At 43.3% G+C, this 20675-nt stretch overlaps 1 protein-coding gene across 5 annotated transcripts in view; it reads left to right on the top strand.

Annotated features, from left to right (window-relative positions):
- LOC129775503 (alpha-tocopherol transfer protein-like) overlaps positions 1–20675 on the top strand; it is a 53881-nt gene that overhangs the window by 26724 nt on the left and 6482 nt on the right. The window contains exon 1 of one of the 5 annotated variants that reach the window (XM_055780312.1): positions 14286–14615. The exons of the other annotated variants lie outside the window; for them this stretch is intronic. The gene's annotated coding sequence lies outside the window, so the exon portion shown is untranslated. Of the gene's footprint in view, positions 1–14285; positions 14616–20675 lie in introns of those variants that run through there. 5 annotated transcript variants of the gene reach the window in all.

Below are 20675 nucleotides of genomic sequence, written 5' to 3'. Positions count from 1 at the left end.
AAGGAATTTCGAATACCACGAATACCGAAGGAAACAGTCAGCATTACCTTCACTTTTGATCGTGATTTATTTTAACGTGATTTTTTTCGGTTTCGACTCGTTTGTAGCAGTCCATGTTGATGAGTGCCGATCTGTTTTCATGTCATACTCGTACACTCATGTCTCGTTGCAGGATTTATGGGTTGGATGGACGTGGGATCACACAAATTAATCGATCAAGAATGTCTTCAGCCCTTGTTCGCGAATAAAATTTTGAAAAAAAAAATTCTCTACTGGTACTAGTCGTACTGCGGCTTTTCTCAAAACAGGACGAACGGTGTCGTCTCGTCTCGAGAAATTTAATTCACGGGTTAGCTAAATGACGATTTCCGAGTTCATGCCTTCTCGCCGTTTTTGAATGCCTCATACCATTCAGAAAATCGCAGAAAAACAATGTGTGCTTCAATTCGCGGCGGCGGAAAATACCCGTGGAGACATGCTAATCACAGCTGCAGCTTGAGAACAGGTGAAACAGAATTTTCGTTTGAGTATTCAGCGTGTGATGAATACTCTGGAGTGCCAAAAAAAATTAAACTACAATATTCACTGCATTAGGATATATGGGATATTTTACAGTAATGGTAATAGTAACAACACAAATATGCTATTCTGTATAAATTTACATTCATCGGCTCAATTTTAAAGAAATTTCTAACTTTTGTGGACTACACAAAACTGAACAAAAATCACCAATTCGGAACATGAATATTTGAGTCAAACATTCGCACTATCATATAAAGGATCGGATAATAAAAATTAATTATATCTGAACAGAATAAAATAATAATAATTTTTTTTTTTTATAATTCGTTTATTTGTACAGGCTCAGTTACATAGGTTTAAAGAAGCCAAACTCTCAACTATACTTTTACTATTAACATGTTTTCTTAATTCTACGGTTAATGAAATAGGAAACCGATTACTCGCGGTCGACTCGAGTTTAGAAGGGTGACACATTTTCTTTAGGAAAATGATGGGATGTAAGGAGATTGTAACCATGTTCACACTCACACTCACACTCACTTTCACATTCATACTCACACATCACACTGAATTCTTAAACTATCCTCACATCTAATATGTATTAACAATTTAACTTATTCTAATGTTAGGGAACCGATAGCTCGCGAAGGACGAAAAGGAGGAGAAAATGGGGGGGAAAGGATGTAAGAACAATCACACTCGAAGATCGATATCTTTAAGGAAAACATATATTTGGGACATGTAATCAAGGTCTAACCGAGCCAACACATCTCTCACCGGCACATTGGGCTGCCTTCCTCGAGCCCGAAGGAAGTTTTCTAAATTCGATCTGGCGACAAAATATAGCTCGCACGACCAAACAACGTGTTCGATGTCGTGGTAACCATGGCCACAAACGCAGAGATTGCTGTCGGCAAGCTTGAAACGAAAAAGCAGCGCATCTAAAGAACAGTGATTGGACATGAGTCGGGAGAAGGTCCGAATAAAGTCCCGACTCAAGTCCAGACTTTTGAACCATGGTTTGAGGCTAACCTTAGGGATAATCGAGTGGAACCACCGGCCCAATTCATCTTCGTTCCACTTGCGTTGCCAGTTAGCGATGGTATTTCTACGAACTAAAGAATAAAATTCATTGAAGGCGATTTGACGCTGATAAATATCGCCTTCAATTGCACCTACCTTTGCTAATGAGTCAGCCCTCTCATTACCCGAAATGGAGCAATGTGAAGGGACCCAGACAAAGGTAAAGACATAACAGCGTCTGGATAAAGCACTCAAAATTTCTCGTATTCTCTCAAGGAAGTACGGCGAGTGCTTTTCCGGCCTCACTGAACGGATAGCTTCGACAGAGCTAAGACTATCCGTTACAATGTAATAGTGTTCAACAGGTCGTGAGGCGATGCTGTCCAGCGCCCAGTGTATTGCTGCCAATTCAGCAATATATACTGAGCAAGGATACTGAAGACTGTGTGAGGTGCTAAAAAATACGTTGAACACTCCAAATCCTATGGACTCATTCATAGAGGACCCATCAGTAAAGTACATATTATCACAATTGACACGCCCATACTTTGCTTTGAAGATCGTAGGAGCGATCCTCGATCGAAGATAATCTGGAATTTCATGGATTTTCTCCTTCATGAACAGATCAAAATGTACAGAGGAATTGATGTAGTCAGAAAAACAAACACGGTTGGGAATATACGAAGAAGGATCAACCTGCATGGTGATGAATTCATGATATGAACTCATGAATCCAGAATGAAAATTTAGCTCGATAAGCTGCTCAAAATTTCCGATCACCAATGGGTTCATAACCTTACACCGGATGAGGATCCGAAGAGATAATAAATTGAAGCGATCTTTTAGTGCTCAGTGCTTTTAGTGCTTTAGAACTCATGGTATGCGTTGAGGGCATACATCCCAACGCAATACGGAGACAAAGATACTGAATTCGCTCGAGTTTAATGAGGTGTGTTTTGGCAGCTGATTGAAAACAGAAACTGCCATACTCCATCACTGAGAGAATAGTTGTTCGATACAACATTATAAGATCTTCACGATGGGCACCCCACCAGGTGCCGGTAATTGTACGGAGAAAGTTTATTCTTTGTTGACATTTTTTACTCAGATACCTAATATGGGCCCCCCAAGTGCATTTGGAGTCGAACCAGACCCCAAGATACTTGAATGACATAGCATGAGTGATCGGTTTACCCAAAAGTTGAAGCTTTGGTTTTGCTGGTCTATGCTTCCTAGAAAAAACCACCATCTCTGTTTTCTCCGTGGAGAATTCGATCCCTAGCCCAATGGCCCAGGTTGAAAAATTGTTCAAAGTATCTTGTAAGGGTCCTTGCAGGTCGGATTCGTTTGATCCTACGACAGGCACCACTCCATCATCTGCAAGTTGTCTTAGGCTGCAATTTTGTGTAAGGCAATTTTCGATGTCGCTTACATAGAAGTTGTACAAAAGGGGGCTTAAACATGAGCCCTGAGGGAGTCCCATGTAAGAGATCCGACTCACTGCCGAATCTCCATGAGAAAAATTCAAATGTTTCTCACAAAGCAAGTTATATAACATATTATTCAATAGAGGCGGCAGACCCCGAGAGTGTAATTTGTCTGACAGGACCTCTATTGAAACTGAATCAAAGGCCCCCTTTATGTCCATGAATACTGAAGCCATTTGTTTTTTTTTGGCGTAAGCCATTTGAAATTCTGAAGAAAGCAACGCAAGACAATCATTCGTCCCCTTGCCCCTGCGGAACCCATATTGTGTATCTGAGAGTAGGCCATTCGTTTCAACCCATCGATCAAGGCGAAACAAGATCATTTTCTCCAACAATTTCCGTATACAAGACAGCATTGCTATTGGGCGGTACGAATTGAAGTCGGACGCGGGCTTTCCAGGTTTTTGAATAGCTATAACTCGTACTTGTCTCCAATCATCTGGAACAATATTATGTTCCAGAAACCGATTGAATAAATTCAACAAGCGATGTTTCGCCACACCAGGGAGGTTTTTCAACAAGTTGAACTTAATTCTATCCGATCCTGGAGCCGAATTGTTACAAGAAAGGAGAGCAAGAGAGAATTCTACCATCGAAAACTCGGAATCAAGATCGCACCTATCTTGTGGTATGTCTCGAACAATTTTTTGCACAGGAGCGGAATCAGGACAAACCTTCCGTGCAAAATTAAAAATCCATCGATGTGAATATTCTTCGCTTTCTTTCGTTGATGAGCGACTTCGCATGTTTCGAGCCACTTTCCATAATTTTTTCATTGACGTTTCTCGTGACAAACCTCCCACGAAATTTCGCCAATAAGCACGTTTTTTCCCTTTGATCAAATTTTTGAACTGATCCTCAAGGGCTAAATACATTTGAAAATTTTCAGGGGTTCCACGTTTCCGAAAAGCTTTAAATGCATTCGATTTTTCTACATAAAGCTTGGAACATTGGCTATCCCACCATGGATTGGGAGGCCTTCGGCGAATGGTGGAACCTGGGATGGGTTTCGTTTGAGCGCGAACCACGCTGTCATATATCAAACGAGAAAGGAAGTTATACTCCTCCAATGGAGGTAAACCATCTCTGGAATTGATGGCTAGAGCAATCGCGTCCGCATATTTTTTCCAGTCAATGTGTCTTGTGAGGTCATATGCCATGTTTATAGATTCAGAAGAATTCGACCCAATGGTGATGGAAATTTTGATTGGCAAGTGATCACTACCGTTGGGGTTCTGGATTACATTCCACTTGCAATCTAACGATAGTGAATTCGAGCAAAGCGAGAGGTCAAGAGCACTTGGGTTAGCAGGAGGTTTAGGTACACGTGTTGTTTCCCCAGTGTTCAAAATGGTCATATTGAAGCTGTTACAAAGGTCATATATCAACAATGAACGATTGTCGTCGTACTGTTCCCCCCAGGCAGTTCCGTGAGAATTGAAGTCTCCCAAGATCAATCGTGGCTCAGGAAGGAGTGAGCACATGTCATCAAGTTGTTTGCGGCTAACCGCAGCTCTCGGAGGCCAATACAAGCTGACAATACAGAGGTCTTTGCCTCTGATGTTTGCATGACAAGCAACAGCTTCGATCCCTCCAATAGTTGGAAGGTCAATTCTAAAAAATGAGTGGCACTTATTGATCCCCAAAAGCACCCCTCTGTATCTATCATCACGGTCCAAGCGTATAATATTAAAATCGTGGAAAGAGATATCATCTCGCGAAGAAAGCCAAGTTTCGGACAGAGCAAAAACATCACAATTGAAGTTATGAATTAAAAATTTGAATGTATCCAATTTAGGGATAAGACTACGACAATTCCACTGTAAAACAGTGATATCTCCGACCTCTCTATTTGAATTAGACATCAAGAGAGATTGATGGGGTTGAACACTAATGGGGCGGGATTTCTACAACGGGTTAATCACTGGGATTTCTTCGTGCAAATGGGGACTCCAATCTCGATCGCTAGATGGACCGCAGATGGTTTCGACGGGGAACACTCGGGGAACACTCGGGGGACACTCGGGGGACACTCGGGGAACACCTCTATTACAGCAGTAGCGTTGAACAACGAACGATTCGTTGAACTATTTCGGGATATTCAAAAAAAAACTCACGGAGTTTTTAACAAAACTTCAGTCCCTTTAATACGTCTTCCATTCTTGAAGGTTCGATACAAAGTAACAAACTGGGTGAAAAAACGTTGCTATAGGAGCGAAAAAACATTGGGTTGCTAGGGTGCACAAATCGCAAGATTACTAGATGGCTAGATTGTTAAACTGCTAGGTTACTAGATTTCTACATTTCTGGAAAATTCTACTTCATATCTAACATTAACCGGCCACCTTGAAAATTCAATTTTCAATAATAACTTAAATCTACGTCCAAATTCAAAATTCTCCTGCTTTGGGTAAAGGACAAATCTTCGATACAGATCGCTTCAGTACACCTCCCGAAGTTTGAATAGTCACCACGCGGACGATGCCATCAGGTCCGGGATGGACTTCTAGGATACGCGCGAGGGGCCAGCGCGTCGGTGGAAGACTGTCGTCCTTCAGAATTACAACACTCCCAACTTCGAGGCTGCATAGTTTCGGGTTTGTTTTGTATTGTATCTGCAGTTCCTTTAGGTACTCTGACCTCCATCGGTGCCAAAACTGTTGGCTGTGGGCTTGAATCCGTTGGTAGTAGTTTAGTCGATTCATCGGTAGATGGCGGATATCTGGTTCGGGGAGTGACCTAATCATATTCCTGACCAGGAAATGAGCCGGAGTAAGCACAGTCAAATCGTTGGGATCATCGGACATAGGCATAAGAGGACGCGAGTTCATGCATCCCTCAATGCGGACGAGAATGGTAAGGAGTTCTTCGTACGAGAGCAAGGAATCGCCTAGTTGCCTGACGAGTTGCTTTTTGGCCACTTTAACCGCGGCCTCCCAGAGGCCGCCGAAGTTTGGGGATCGCGGTGGAATTAGATGCCATTGAATTCCGTCTTGGGCTAAATATTTACTGATTTTATCATTTTCCGGGCCTGTCTGAAGCCTAGAATACAGCTCATGCAGTACATTCTTGGCTCCGATAAAATTTGTTCCGTTATCGGAATATATATGATACGGTTTGTTTCTCCTATACATGAATCGATCCAAAGCCATTAGAAACGTGTTAGTGCTCAAGTCGCCTGCCAACTCGAGATGGACCGCTTTTGTGCTAAAGCACACAAATACACATACGTACACTTTTTGCGATGCTGCTCGTCGGTGCGAGGGCTTAAGATAGAGGGGCCCACAATAGTCCACTCCAGTGCAAGCGAACACCTCGTTGGCCGTAACATGATCATAGGGAAGTTGACCAACAGGTTGTTCAATCGGTTGAGGGTTTGTTCTATAGCAATTTAAACAGGTTCGAAGGACACTTCTTACAGCTCTCCGGCCATGCAATGGCCAGAATTCATCCCTGAGAACTGCGAGGGTTACGTTATTGCCACCATGGGCAAGCTTCTTATGGTGGTGCATAATTAGCAGTTTTGTGAACGGGTGAAAACCTGGGATGACCATTTGATGTTGAATGTTGTAGGGTGCAGAAGATAGCTGTAGCCGGCCACCAACTCGAATCACACCTTCAGGATCCAGAAACGGACTGAGGAGCCGAAGTTTGGAATGTTTCGAAACTGGAAGTCCTTTGCGCAGAGCCTTTAACTCATCGGGGAATGATTCTGATTGCACTAGTTTCGTCAGATACAACTTAGTAACGTGTAGTTCCTTGACGAGAAGCACTCGGTCCGGGATTCGAATATTCTTTGAGCGTGTATTTTGGATGAATCGGAATGCCCATCCCACCACATTCAGCAACATATTGTATGATGAGAATCGCAGGAACAATTCGTGGGGAGCAGAAGTTTGGAGAGTCAGCACAGCTGCAGTACGTTGTTCCAATTCTTCCACTGGGAGCTCGGTGCGCGGAAGATTTTGAGTGGGCCACACTTCCTTGGGTCCGTGTAGCCAGCTTGGTCCGTGAAGCCATTTGTCACAGGTGACTAGTTCGTCAGCAGGGAAACCGCGGGACAACAAATCAGCGGGATTTTCGATCCCTGCAACGTGCAGCCAAGGGAATCCATGGGTTGTCGCTTGTATTTCGGAAATACGGTTGGCAACAAAAGTTTTTCAGGTCCGCGGTGGCGCCTTCATCCACTGCAGGACCACTGTTGAGTCTGACCAGAAGTACTTCCTAGAGGAAATCTGATCCAGAGCAGCAACTACTTTTTCAAACAAACGGGTAGCGAGGAGAGCTGCGCACAACTCGAGCCGGGGAATGCTGATTGGTTTCAATGGGGCTACCTTCGATTTGGAAGCCAGCAAACTCACTTTGACGTTGCCATGGGCGTCTTCGGATCGGATGTAAATACATGCTCCATATGCAGCTTTTGATGCGTCTGCAAATGTGTGGTATTCGGCGACTTGATAATTCCGAATGAATGCATTTCGATCAATCCGAAATTTTGAAAGAGTGGGAAGTTGTTGGCAGAATATTTTCCACTTACGGTGAAGATCTGGAGTAATTTCATCATCCCATTCTAAGGACAGAAGCCAGAGTTGTTGCATTAGGATCTTTGCTTGAACGATGACGGGGGACACGAGCCCAAGTGGATCGTACAGCTGGGCAATCGTTGACAACACTTCCCGTTTAGTTGGTACCGGATTTATTACGTTGACGGCAATATTAAAACGCAGTTTGTCGGTCTCTGGTTCCCAGCAGATGCCGAGAGTTTTAACTGTTTCCTCGGGATCGAACTTCATGGGAGATCGGGTGCCTTGGAGTTCTTCAGGAATTTCTGATAACTCTTCGAGGGAATTGCTAACCCATTTTCGCAAACGAAATCCACCTCGCTTCAGTAGTTTCATCAAATCATTTTGCAGTTGAATAGCTCGTTCCACAGTGCTTTCGCCGGAAATTAAATCGTCCACGTACACGTCTTTTCTCACTACTCGGCTGGCCTCGGGAAAATGTGCACCTTCATCTTCTGCCAATTGCTGCAGAGTTCGGGTCGCCAAGAACGACGACGGAGCAAGACCGTACGTAACGGTGGAGAGTTCGTAAGCTTTGATGGGTTCAGTGCTGTCGAATCTCCAGAATATTCTCTGGAGTGGGCGATCGGTTGGATGTAGCAAAACCTGGCGGTACATTTTTTCAATGTCCCCCACTAGCGCAATTGGAAACTGTCGGAAACGCAGAACAATAGTGAGCAATTCGTCTTGAACGACTGGTCCGACAAGGAGGGCTTCGTTGAGAGAATGTCCGGAACTCATTTTCGTTGAGCCGTCAAATACGACACGAACTTTTGTCGTCGAACTGTCCTCTTTTACGACTGGATGGTGGGGAAGATAGCAAGCATCTGGGCGATCTACATCTTCATTAGGTACTTCCTTCATGTGCTTAAGAGCTATATATTCCTTGATGAAATCATGATACTGCGGTTTGAGATCTGGCTTTTTCTCTAGCATTCGTTCTAACCAACGGAATCGTTGAAGAGCTGTCAATTTTGAGCTTCCAAACATTTGTTTGAATTGAGGATGTCTGGGCATTCGTACGATGTATCTACCAGACTTTTCCCGAGAAACGGTTTCACGATAAAAATTCTCACAATTCTGCTCATCTACAGAATAGTTCGTTCCGCTTACCTCTTCAAGTTTCCAAAAACGTTCTAACAGATCTTCGATCGACGGGATTTGAGCCACATGACAAGTTACTGTTTCTCTTGAATCGCCGTGCTCCATTTGACCAGTTACGATCCAGCCAAAGACGGTTTCTACCAGCATGGGAAGATTATGGGTCAAATGGATTCGTCCATCACGCAAAAGAGTATAAAAATGACCTGCGCCAATTATGAGGTCGATTCTTCGGGAAATATTAAATTCAGGATCGGCTAACAAAATTGATTTCGGGATTTTCCAATGGACAGCAGAATATGAAACTGCTGGGGTATGGCTGGTGACTTTTCGTAGGACGAGAAAATCCATTTGCTGCTTGAAATCGTTCACTCTGGATCGAAGCTCAGTAGTCACCTGGTGCTTAGCGCTCGTGAGGGTGCCATCTACACCCGAGATGGGGACGTTGACTGTTGTGCGTGTAAGATGCAACTGCTGACACAACCGTTCACTGATGGCATTTGGCTGCGAACCTGTGTCCAACAAAGCTCGAGCCAAGTGTTCTTGTCCATATGTATCTACGATTATTAGAACCACGGTAGAAAGAAGTACACTTATTTTGTTCCCTTCTACAGCTGCGTTGGATGTTACTATTTGAGTATTATTGTCGGCAGCCAGAGTCTCGGTGGTGGAAATGGCAGTTACTATGCGGGAGGGACCAGGCATGGGCTTGTTTCCTAACAAGATTGTCTCTGACTTAGGTTCCGGATGGGATTGAGTTTCGATATAGCCGGGGTGTATCATCGAGTGGTGCCGCTTAGTACAATGTTTGCACACAAACTTTGAGCGACAAGCACGAGCAAAATGGTCGCTACGAAAACAATTACCACATAACTTTTTGTCGTTTACGACCCTTAGACGATCTTGAACATTCATTTCGTTGAATATGGGACATTTCATTAGCAAATGCCTCTGCTTCTCACAGGCAGGGCACATCGGATAGACTTTGCTGTCAGTTTCACTCATAGCATTGGAACTGACACGGGTAACATTTTTCTTTTTGATTCCAGAATTCGGATTCTCGGTTTTTGATTGAGATGGATTGGGGCGGTTGATCATAATCGTCTCCAGTACTCGAGTCCTTTTCTGCAGGAACTCAACCATTTTTTCGTAGGCCGGATTTTCATCTGATGCGATTGATTCCTCCCATGCGCTGTGGGAGGCGTCATCTAATTTGTCTACCAGCAGCTCTATCAGAATGGAACTAAATTGTTCGACAGGTTCTCCTAATTGCTGCAGTACCTTGGTGTGCCGTTGAAAATCATCAAGAATGCGGTGGAGCGCCTCCACTGAATTATTCGAGATTTTTGGGTATTTCAGGAGCGCTCGTATGTGCTTCTTCCGTAATAGACGCTTATTGGAATAACGCTTGACAAGCGTGTCCCAAGCAACAGAGTAGTTCGCAGCCGTGATGGTGATTGATTGAATGAGATTCGCTGCTTCTCCCTTTAGAGCAGCGCGGAGATAGTGAAACTTCTGCACACTTGATATCTCCGTGGACGAGTGTATCATGGAAAGGAAAGTGTCATGGAAGGTGAGCCAACCATTAAAATCACCATCGAACTCAGGCAGCGTGATCGTCGGCAGTTTAACGTTCAACAGCGGGGTGGGAAATGGTAATCGAGGGGGCATAGCTTGAGTAGAGGTTGATGCCACAGGCGATTCATGAGTGGGGCGCTTCGCCAACAAACCAGCTTTCACTTGAAAATATTTTTCCTCGATATTGGCTCGCATTTCGACATTTTCTAGTGCAAAGTTTTCATCATCGTCCAGCTCTTCGTACTGTGATTGTACTGTTTCGAAAGACTCCATCAACTTATCGATACGCTCCAAACGTAGTGGAACTTCGTGGCCATGTTCATCAGGATCAAAATTCCGTAAAAATGTCTCCAAACGGGTAATCGAGTCAATAATGTTCTTCCGCTTCAGCTCCTTAGCTTTCATCCTTTTCTCGTTCTGGTTCGACATCTTGACGGTAGCTCCGAATACAAATGGACAGCTAAAACGGTCGAAAAAGACCCAGCAGTACCGAAAAATTGAGTAAATCTTATTGGAACGGTACTCACCTTGTACCTCTTCCAAAGAGGCCTTGTATGATTAATTCTATCAGCAACTAACGGGAAATAACAGGTTGAGATAACTGGACAATGGGCAGTTATACACGGGTAATGTGGGTGGCAGCATTAACGAATTTTTCCAATTTCGTTAGAAGTTCGGGCAACGGGGTTTATCTCTGTTAATCTTCTTGATATCGTGCGGATACCGGATGCTCTGGGTAGTGTCGGTTTTCAGGTTATGTGACCGTACGTCTTCTTGTTTGCGGGGCGAATTGTGTGACCTTTATCCTGGTCACGGCACCAAAATGATGGGGTTGAACACTAATGGGGCGGGATTTCTACAACGGGTTAATCACTGGGATTTCTTCGTGCAAATCCAATCTCGATCGCTAGATGGACCGCAGATGGTTTCGACGGGGAACACTCGGGGAACACTCGGGGGACACTCGGGGAACACCTCTATTACAGCAGTAGCGTTGAACAACGAACGATTCGTTGAACTATTTCGGGATATTCAAAAAAAAACTCACGGAGTTTTTAACAAAACTTCAGTCCCTTTAATACGTCTTCCATTCTTGAAGGTTCGATACAAAGTAACAAACTGGGTGAAAAAACGTTGCTATAGGAGCGAAAAAACATTGGGTTGCTAGGGTGCACAAATCGCAAGATTACTAGATGGCTAGATTGTTAAACTGTTAGGTTACTAGATTTCTACATTTCTGGAAAATTCTACTTCATATCTAACAGAGATAATCATTGCAAGGAGGGGCCATGTTTGCATCAATTGTTGCAAAATTGTCTTTAATACTGGAAGCATTGAGATGACAATGGTTCTGATGGAGTCGGAAACATTAAAACACTTGAAGATTTGATCCAAAAGGTCAGACAACTTTATAAATCCCGATTGGGAAGTTGAACTGGACAGAAAAATAGGGACAGTTGGGGTTTTTGATGTCCCCTCGAGTGCTGGGTCGTTCGAAGATGAAATATTCCCACGGAAGCCAGGAGGAACCTGATTTTGCTTGTCCGCTGCACTCGATTTTTTAGGCAAGCTAACAGAGGATATAACCGTGGGGACTTGTTCTTGAACTTTGGGAGTGGTCACATTTTTGCGCCGGGGATTCCCTTTGAAAATAAACGGTGTGCCCTCGCTAGCTGTGTCCGCTTCCATTTCATCAACTGGCAACGCGGAAAAGGTATTGTGTGTTGAGATTGGTTGTTGTTGTTGAGCCAGTGGAGAAGCGCCCTTTAAAATTTCCGCAAAAGTACGTTTCGAGCGTTCCTTTAAAGAGCGCTTCTGCTTCTCCCAGCGACTCTTGTAAGTTTCACAAGCTGAGAGCACGTGTGGGGATCCTCCGCAATATGGACACTTATGCTCAGTTTCCCCACATGTTGCTCTCCGCAAGTGGCACAGCGCTCCTTGTTGGCACAATAATCTGCTGTGTGACCAACTGACTTGCATTTGTTGCAAGTCATGGGCTTTGGCACGAAGAGTCGCAGTGGTAGCCTCAATTTGTCTACCATAACGTAGTCAGGGAGGGCGGAACCAGCAAAAGTTACTCTAAACGAGTCGGACGGCGTGAATTTTGTTTTTCCCTCTTCCTGGGACACTTTTCCTAACTGTTGGCAGTCCAAAATTTTAACTATCGACCGAGGAAGCTTTTTAAATCTGCCATCTCCCTTTTTTATAAATTCGCTCGTCAGACCCGTTTCTGTAATCACCCCCGAAATTTCTACGTTATGGCAGGGCACATAGGCGCGATATTCTAGGATGAATCTATTGTCGACAACAATTTCGTTAGCTTGCTTCCGATCAGCCACGACAACACGCAGTTTGTTCGGTCTAACCTTTCTCATTTCGACCACGGAGGAATAATTTTTTGTCAGATCTTTCATAATCTGAATGACGTTCAGCGATTTCCCGTTGGGTTTGGGCCGGAAGAAAACAACCCATGGACCAGTTCCAGGTGCATCCTCTGGATAAACCTTGACACGGGGAGAGGACAAAACAGAAGAAGAAGACGAGGACGAGGTTTGGGCGGGAACGGGGACGGTAGAGGGGGGAGATGAGGTGGATGGTTGAGAGGGATCAGGAGCAACAGATGAGGAATGCGAGGTCGATGGTTGAGTTAAAACGGGGGGGTTCGGGGGATGAGTGGCGATTCCCTGGTTTGTGGATTTCTTAGAGGGGGGCTTTTTAATCGACGACTCTTCTGTATCACACGGAACGCGCTTAAGCGACTTTCCGGCACCTTTTTGTGCAACGGAAAGGGAGTCATCGAAGGAGATCTCCATATTAAAAGACCCCCCACCTTCATCCATCATTTATGTGGCTGATAATTGCAATAGTTTGAATGATTCCTATAACCTAATAAAAAAAAAACAAAGAAAAACAAAAAATAATAAAACTACTTGCTAACGCACACCAGTGCGATGATTGCGGTAACGGCTGCTGCTCGATCGGATGATTGCAGACGCCGCTGCGATTGTGCACTTTTCAGTCCGGTGCTCGTTCTCACGTTCTCACTCACAGCGATTCACACGAGATGCACCAGTACAATTGAACTTAGCGATCGGCTGATCGCGTGTTGGGCGCTCGGCACAAATGAAATGGTGTATCAATAATAATAATGATAATCATAATTTTTGTTTTATAGCAATATTTTGGTGATTATGAAGAGATAAGTTATTTGCTAATAATATTCAGTTTGTATCATTTTCAGTTTAGAAATAGAAAAATAGAAAAATCCTATTTTTTTACTGCGACATATTTTTTCATCAAGAGTACTCACGGAAGGTTATAATACCTACTTTGCTCGAAAAAAGTGCAGCTAAAGCATGTAATTGAATGCTTGAAGAAGTTTAAAGTATAACTGCTTTAAATCAATTAAGTATCCATCGAGCGGCGCAACTGGCACCGTTTTTCTTGTTCTGACATCTGACTGAAGTGTTCAACTCAGAACAAATCAACCCTCAGGCAATAGTATACTATAGTTTTGAAGAGTCCTGAGCATGTTGATCTATATGATTGGGACATGTAATCAAGGTCTAACCGAGCAAACAAATCTCTCACCGGCAAATTTGGCTACCATCCTCGGGAGTTTTCTAAATTCGATCTGGCGACAAGATACAACTCGTAAGAATTTAACTTAGCTCATAAGAAAATAATCCATAAGTGTGAAGTCACACAATTTCGATGTCCAGTAGTAAGGGACATTATTAGTGAAGAATTATCAAAAAGTCGAACATAATCCATCGTGTATTTCTGTGGGTTTGATGGTGATTCATGTTGATTTGTTGCCAGACATGATCCTTCTAAGAAAACACGATTGTTAAAAGAAAATCTTATTCGCTTCCCACTTCATTCAAAGTCGAATCTGCCAACTCTCGGCGCCTGACTGGAAGATTAATGATATTGGATTTGAAGAATCCAAGATCAAGTATACTATATATCATTCACACAGTTCAGCTTGAAGCGATCGGACGCTTTGTGCTATTGTGCTCGCGTTTCGGTAACAGCTATTGTTATTGGCTGGTGTTTTTTCCTCAACCAAGTGTGCTTCTTCCATCGCGTGTTAATTGTGGGAACAGTGAAGTGCGCTCAACAATTCCCACCAGCTGGAGTGAATAGCTTCTCACAGCAGATACTGGTGAAGGTCTATAGAGAGACACTTTTGATTGCCGAATCATCGCCATTTCCACCGCCGACGTAGGTGCGCTCGCTCACCAATACACCTACAGCAGTGTAGCAATAGACGCCAACACGTGATCAACTGGACGGTGCAGAACGAGTCGAATATTATCTGCGCGGGGTGCGCATTTAGGTGAATACGCATAAAAATACATTTAGAGAAAACATATATAAATATTATATTTTATTTTATTTTTTTTCTTGAAATATTATAATTTTTTATTTTATTATTGTGAAATATTTAAAAAAAAATAGAATTTAAGTGCCATTTATAATGGCAGAAGGTGGGGGGTCTCCGAATATGGAGATCTCAGACAATGAAACCAATGAATCCCCCCCATCAGGTAAAAAAGGGAAAACACTTAAACGTGTTCCTAAATCGCAAGATGTTTCTTCTGGGGACGAATCAGCTCATGCTAATAAGCCCCCTCATAAAAAAATCGCAAATCTCTCCTCTCCACCTCTTGACGCTCCCACCCTACCTTCCACCTCGGGTTCCCTTTCTGTTATCCCCGCTACCACTCAATCCTTACCTTCGTCTACTCCCCATGTTGTCTCCCTTCCCACTCAATCCTTGTCCTCGTCTTCCCCCTCTGGTACGTCCTCTCCCCGTGTCAAGGTCTATCCAGAAGATACATCTGGAACTGGCCCATGGGTTGTTTTCTTTCGGCCCAAACCAAATGGAAAAGCTTTGAAAGTCATGCAGATCGCGAAAGATCTGGCAAGGTATACCTCCGTGTCGGAAATTTCGAAGGTTAGACCAAACAAATTGCGAGTTGTCGTGACTGATCGAAAGGACGCAAACAAGATTGTTGTCGACCAGCATTTTACAATTGAGTATCGGGTTTACATTCCCTCTCACGTAGTTGAAATTGAGGGTGTGATAACCGAAACGGGTCTGACGTGCGAATACATTACGAGTGAAGGTACTGGCCGTTTTAAGAAACTGCCCTCGATGACTGTTAATATCTTGGGTTGCCGCCAGCTCGGAACAGTTTCCCATGAAGGGGGTGAAACCAAATTTACGCCGTCCGACTCGTTTCATGTGGGCGAAGCCTGCAGTGCGACGGTAAAAAAGTGTCCATATTGCGGGGGAACCCCACACGTGCTCTCAGCTTGTGAAGCATACAAGAGTCGCTGGGAGAAACAGAAGCGCTCTTTGAGGGAACTCTCTAAACGCACTTTCGCGGAAATTTTGAAGGGCGCTTCTCCACTGGCTCAACAACAACAACCAATCAACACACATAATGTTTACGCCACGTTGCCAGTTGACGAAATGGAAGCGGATACAGCTAACGGGGGCACGCCGCCTATTTCTCAAGGGAATCCCCGGCGCAAAAATGTGACCACTCCCAACGTTCAAGGACAAGTCCCTCCGGTGATACCCCCAGCTAGTTTGCCTAAAAAAACGAGTGCAGCGGACAAGCAAAATCAGTTCCTCCTGGCTTCCGTGGGAATGGTTCACCTTTGAACGACCCAGCATTCGAGGGAACATCAAAAACCCCAAATGTCCCTGTTTTTCCGTCAAGTTCAACTTCCCAATCGGGATTCATAAAGTTGTCCGACCTTGTGGATCAAATTTTCACGTGTTTTAATGTTTCCGACTCCATCAGAACCATTGTCACCGCAATGCTTCCAGTATTAAAGACAATTTTGCAGCAATTGATGCAAACATGACCCCTCCTTGCAATGATTATCTCTCTTGATGTCTAATTTAAATAGAGAGGTCGGAGATATCACTGTTTTACAGTGGAATTGTCGTAGTCTTATCCCTAAATTGGATACATTTAAATTTTTGATTCATAAGTTCAATTGTGATGTTTTTGCTCTGTCCGAAACTTGGCTTTCTTCGCAAGATGATCTCTCTTTCCACGATTTTAATATTATACGTTTGGACCGATATGACAGATACGGAGGGGTGCTATTAGGGATCAATAAGTGCCACTCATTTTTCCGAATTGATCTTCCACCTATTGGTGGGATCGAAGCTGTTGCTTGTCATGCAAACATCAGAGGCAAAGACCTCTGTATTGTCAGCTTGTATTGGCCTCCGAGAGCTGCGGTTAGCCGCAAGCAACTTGCTGACATGTGCTCACTCCTTCCTGAGCCACGGTTGATCTTGGGAGACTTCAATTCTCACGGAACCGCCTGGGGGGAACAGTACGATGACAACCGTTCATCGTTGATATATGACTTTTGTAACAGCTTCAATATGACCATTTTGAATACTGGGGAAACAACACGTGTACCTAAACCACCTGCTAAGCCAAGTGCTCTTGACCTCTCGCTTTGCTCGAACTCACTATCGTTAGATTGCAAGTGGAATGTAATACAGGATCCCAACGGTAGTGATCACTTGCCAATCAAAATTTCCATCACCACTGGGTCGAATTCTTCTGAATCTATAAATATGGCATATGACCTCACAAGACACATTGACTGGAAAAAATATGCGGACGCGATTGCTCTAGCCATCAATTCCAGAGATGGTTTACCTCCATTGGAGGAGTATAACTTCCTTTCTCGTTTGATCTATGACAGCGCAGTTCGCGCTCAAACGAAACCCATCCCAGGTTCCACCATTTGCCGAAGGCCTCCCAATCTATGGTGGGATAGCCAATGTTCCAAGCTTTATATAGAAAAATCGAATGCATTTAAAGCTTTTCGGAAACGTGGAACTCCTGAAAATTTTCAAACGTATTTAGCCCTTGAGAATCAGTTCAAAAATTTGATCAAAAGGGGAAAAACGTGCTTATTGGCGAAATTTCGTGGGAGGTTTATCACGAGAAACGTCAATGAAAAAATTATGGAAAGTGGCTCGAAACATGAGAAATCGCTCTTCAACGAATGAAAGCGAAGAATATTCACATCGATGGATTTTTAATTTTGCACGGAGGGTTTGTCCCGATTCCGCTCCCGTGCAGAAAATTGTTCGAGATATACCACAAGATAGGTGCGATCTTGATTCCAAGTTTTCGATGGTAGAATTCTCTCTTGCTCTCCTTTCATGTAACAATTCTGCTCCGGGATCGGATAGAATTAAGTTCAATTTGTTGAAAAATCTCCCTGATGTGGCGAAACATCGCTTGTTGAATTTATTCAATCGGTTTCTGGAGCATAATATTGTTCCAGATGATTGGAGACAAGTACGAGTTACAGCTATTCAAAAACCCGGAAAACCCGCGTCCGACTTCAATTCGTACCGCCCAATAGCAATGCTGTCTTGTATACGGAAATTGTTGGAGAAAATGATCTTGTTTCGCCTTGATCGATGGGTTGAAACGAATGGCCTACTCTCAGATACACAATATGGGTTCCGCAGGGGCAAGGGGACGAATGATTGTCTTGCGTTGCTTTCTTCAGAAATTCAAATGGCTTACGCCGAAAAAAAACAAATGGCTTCAGAATTCTTGGACATAAAGGGGGCCTTTGATTCTGTTTCAATAGAGGTTTTGTCAGACAAATTACACTCTCGGGGACTGCCGCCTCTATTGAATAATATGTTATATAACTTGCTTTGTGAGAAACATTTGAACTTTTCTCATGGAGATTCGACAGTAAGCCGGGTCTCCTACATGGGACTCCCCCAGGGCTCATGTTTAAGCCCCCTTTTGTACAACTTCTATGTAAGCGACATCGACAATTGCCTTACACAAAATTGCAGCTTAAGACAACTTGCAGATGATGGAGTGGTGTCTGTCGTAGGATCAAACGAATCCGACCTGCAAGAACCCTTACAAGATACTTTGAACAATTTTTCAACCTGGGCCATTGGGCTAGGGATCGAATTCTCCACGGAGAAAACAGAGATAGTGGTTTTTTCTAGGAAGCATAAACCAGCAAAACCAAAGCTTCAACTTTTGGGTAAACCGATCACTCATGCTATGTCATTCAAGTATCTTGGGGTCTGGTTCGACTCCAAATGCACTTGGGGGGCCCATATTAGGTATCTGAGTAAAAAATGCCAACAAAAAATAAATTTTCTCCGTACAATTACCGGCACATGGTGGGGAGCCCACCCCGAAGATCTTATAATGTTGTATCGAACAACTATTCTCTCAGTGATGGAGTATGGCAGTTTCTGTTTTCAATCAGCTGCCAAAACACACCTCATTAAACTCGAGCGAATTCAGTATCTTTGTCTCCGTATTGCGTTGGGATGTATGCCCTCAACGCATACCATGAGTCTCGAGGTTTTGGCAGGCGTACTCCCACTAAAAGATCGCTTCAATTTATTATCTCTTCGGTTCCTCATCCGGTGTAAGGTTATGAACCCATTGGTGATCGGAAATTTTGAGCAACTGATCGAGCTAAATTTTCACTCTGGATTCATGAGTTCATATCATGAATTCATCTCCATGCAGGTTGTTCCTTCTTCGTATATTCCCAACCGTGTTTGTTTTCCTGACTACATCAATTCCTCTGTACATTTTGATCTGTTCATGAAGGAGAAAATCCATGGAATTCCAGATTATCTTCTATCGGGGATCGTTCCTACGATCTTTAATGCAAAGTATGGGCGTATCAATTGCGATAATATGTACTTTACTGATGGGTCCTCTATGAATGAGTCCACAGGATTTGGAGTGTTCAACGTATTTTTTAGCACCTCACACAGTCTTCAGTATCCTTGCTCAGTGTATATTGCTGAATTGGCAGCAATACACTGGGCGCTGGACAGCGTCGCCTCACGACCTGTTGAACACTATGTTGAACACAATGAATTTTATTCTTTAGTCCGTAAAAATACCATCGCTAATTGGCAACGCAAATGGAACGAAGATGAATTGGGCCGGTGGCTCCACTCAATTATCCCTAAGGTTAGCTTCAAACCATGGTTCAAAAGTCTGGACTTGAGTCGAGACTTTATTCGCACCTTCTCCCGACTCATGTCCAACCACTGTTCGTTAGACGCGCTACTCTTTCGTATTAATCTTGCCTACAGCAATCTTTGTGTTTGTGGCCACGGTTACCACGACATCGAGCACGTTGTTTGGTCGTGCGAGTTGTATCTTGTCGCCAGATCGAATTTAGAAAACTCCCTCAGGGCTAGAGGAAGACAGCCCAATGTGCCGGTGAGAGATGTGTTGGCTCGGTTAGACCTTGATTACATGTCCCAAATCTATATTTTCCTTAAAGCTATCGATGTTCGTGTGTGATTATCCTTATATCCTTTGCGTGCAATTGGTCCCCTTGCTACAAACAGTAGAGTAAGTTGAAATGTAAATACACAATAGATATACGAATAGATTTAAGAATTGAGTGTGTGAGATTATCATTATTGTAACAATTTCCTTATATCCCATCCTTTTCCTGAACAAATATGTCACCCTACTAAACTCGAGTAGACCGCGAGTAATCGGTTTTCTACCTTACTTGCCTTAGATTTAGAAAATGTTTATGTATAGTAATAAAAATATAATTAAGAATTCGGCTCCTTTAAACTTATGTAACTGAGCCTGTAAAAATAAACGAATTTAATAAAAAAAAAAGTATACTATTCCTTTGGTGGGCAATATATTTTTTAAATAAATAATCTGCCTCTAATATTACAAGTGAAAAGAAGTCAGCAGTTATAAAATAATCATTAACGGATGATATGGTTGTATAAATATACACAGATGAATAAATAATGACGATTAATACAGAAGACACTCTGTCGCATGTACCAGATTAACAAGGCGACATTTTTCCGTTCAAAACCGAACCCTGTCTCCAATATAATTTCCACTAGACATAGTTTCAGAGTGAAACAGGCTACTGACATTGAAGAACTATATAATACCCATGAGGCTACATACCAGCTTGAATCAATAAATCGTACCACTGAATTCAGAGCCCTTCTTGTTGTTACATTTTCGGTTGTTTTCCGGTCAAAAATTCTTTCTTCGTCATTCGCGCAAATTTGCCAATCACTGTCTGTGGTATATCATTAGTCCACCCGGTTAATCGCATGGACTGAATTTGGTTCAACAAGCATCTGAGAGAACCTGCAAATCGATGGAAATAAATAAAAGTAATTTTCATTACTTTCACGGCTAAAACACGGCCACGGTCGCCACCTCATCTGATTAATTCGTCAAGGCTACACCGTGCGATGACTGGCGGTTGCAATTTCGCAGCCCAATGCAAACCAATGTGTTACATGCAACCAACAATTGAAAAAAAACACGCTTCACTAGGGCGAAAGTGT

The sequence above is a fragment of the Toxorhynchites rutilus genome, chromosome 3 (assembly GCF_029784135.1).
Source record: "Toxorhynchites rutilus septentrionalis strain SRP chromosome 3, ASM2978413v1, whole genome shotgun sequence".
NCBI lineage: Eukaryota > Metazoa > Arthropoda > Insecta > Diptera > Culicidae > Toxorhynchites > Toxorhynchites rutilus.
The sequence above is the reverse complement of the archived record's forward strand: the minus strand, read 5'-3'. Positions and strand labels throughout refer to the sequence as shown.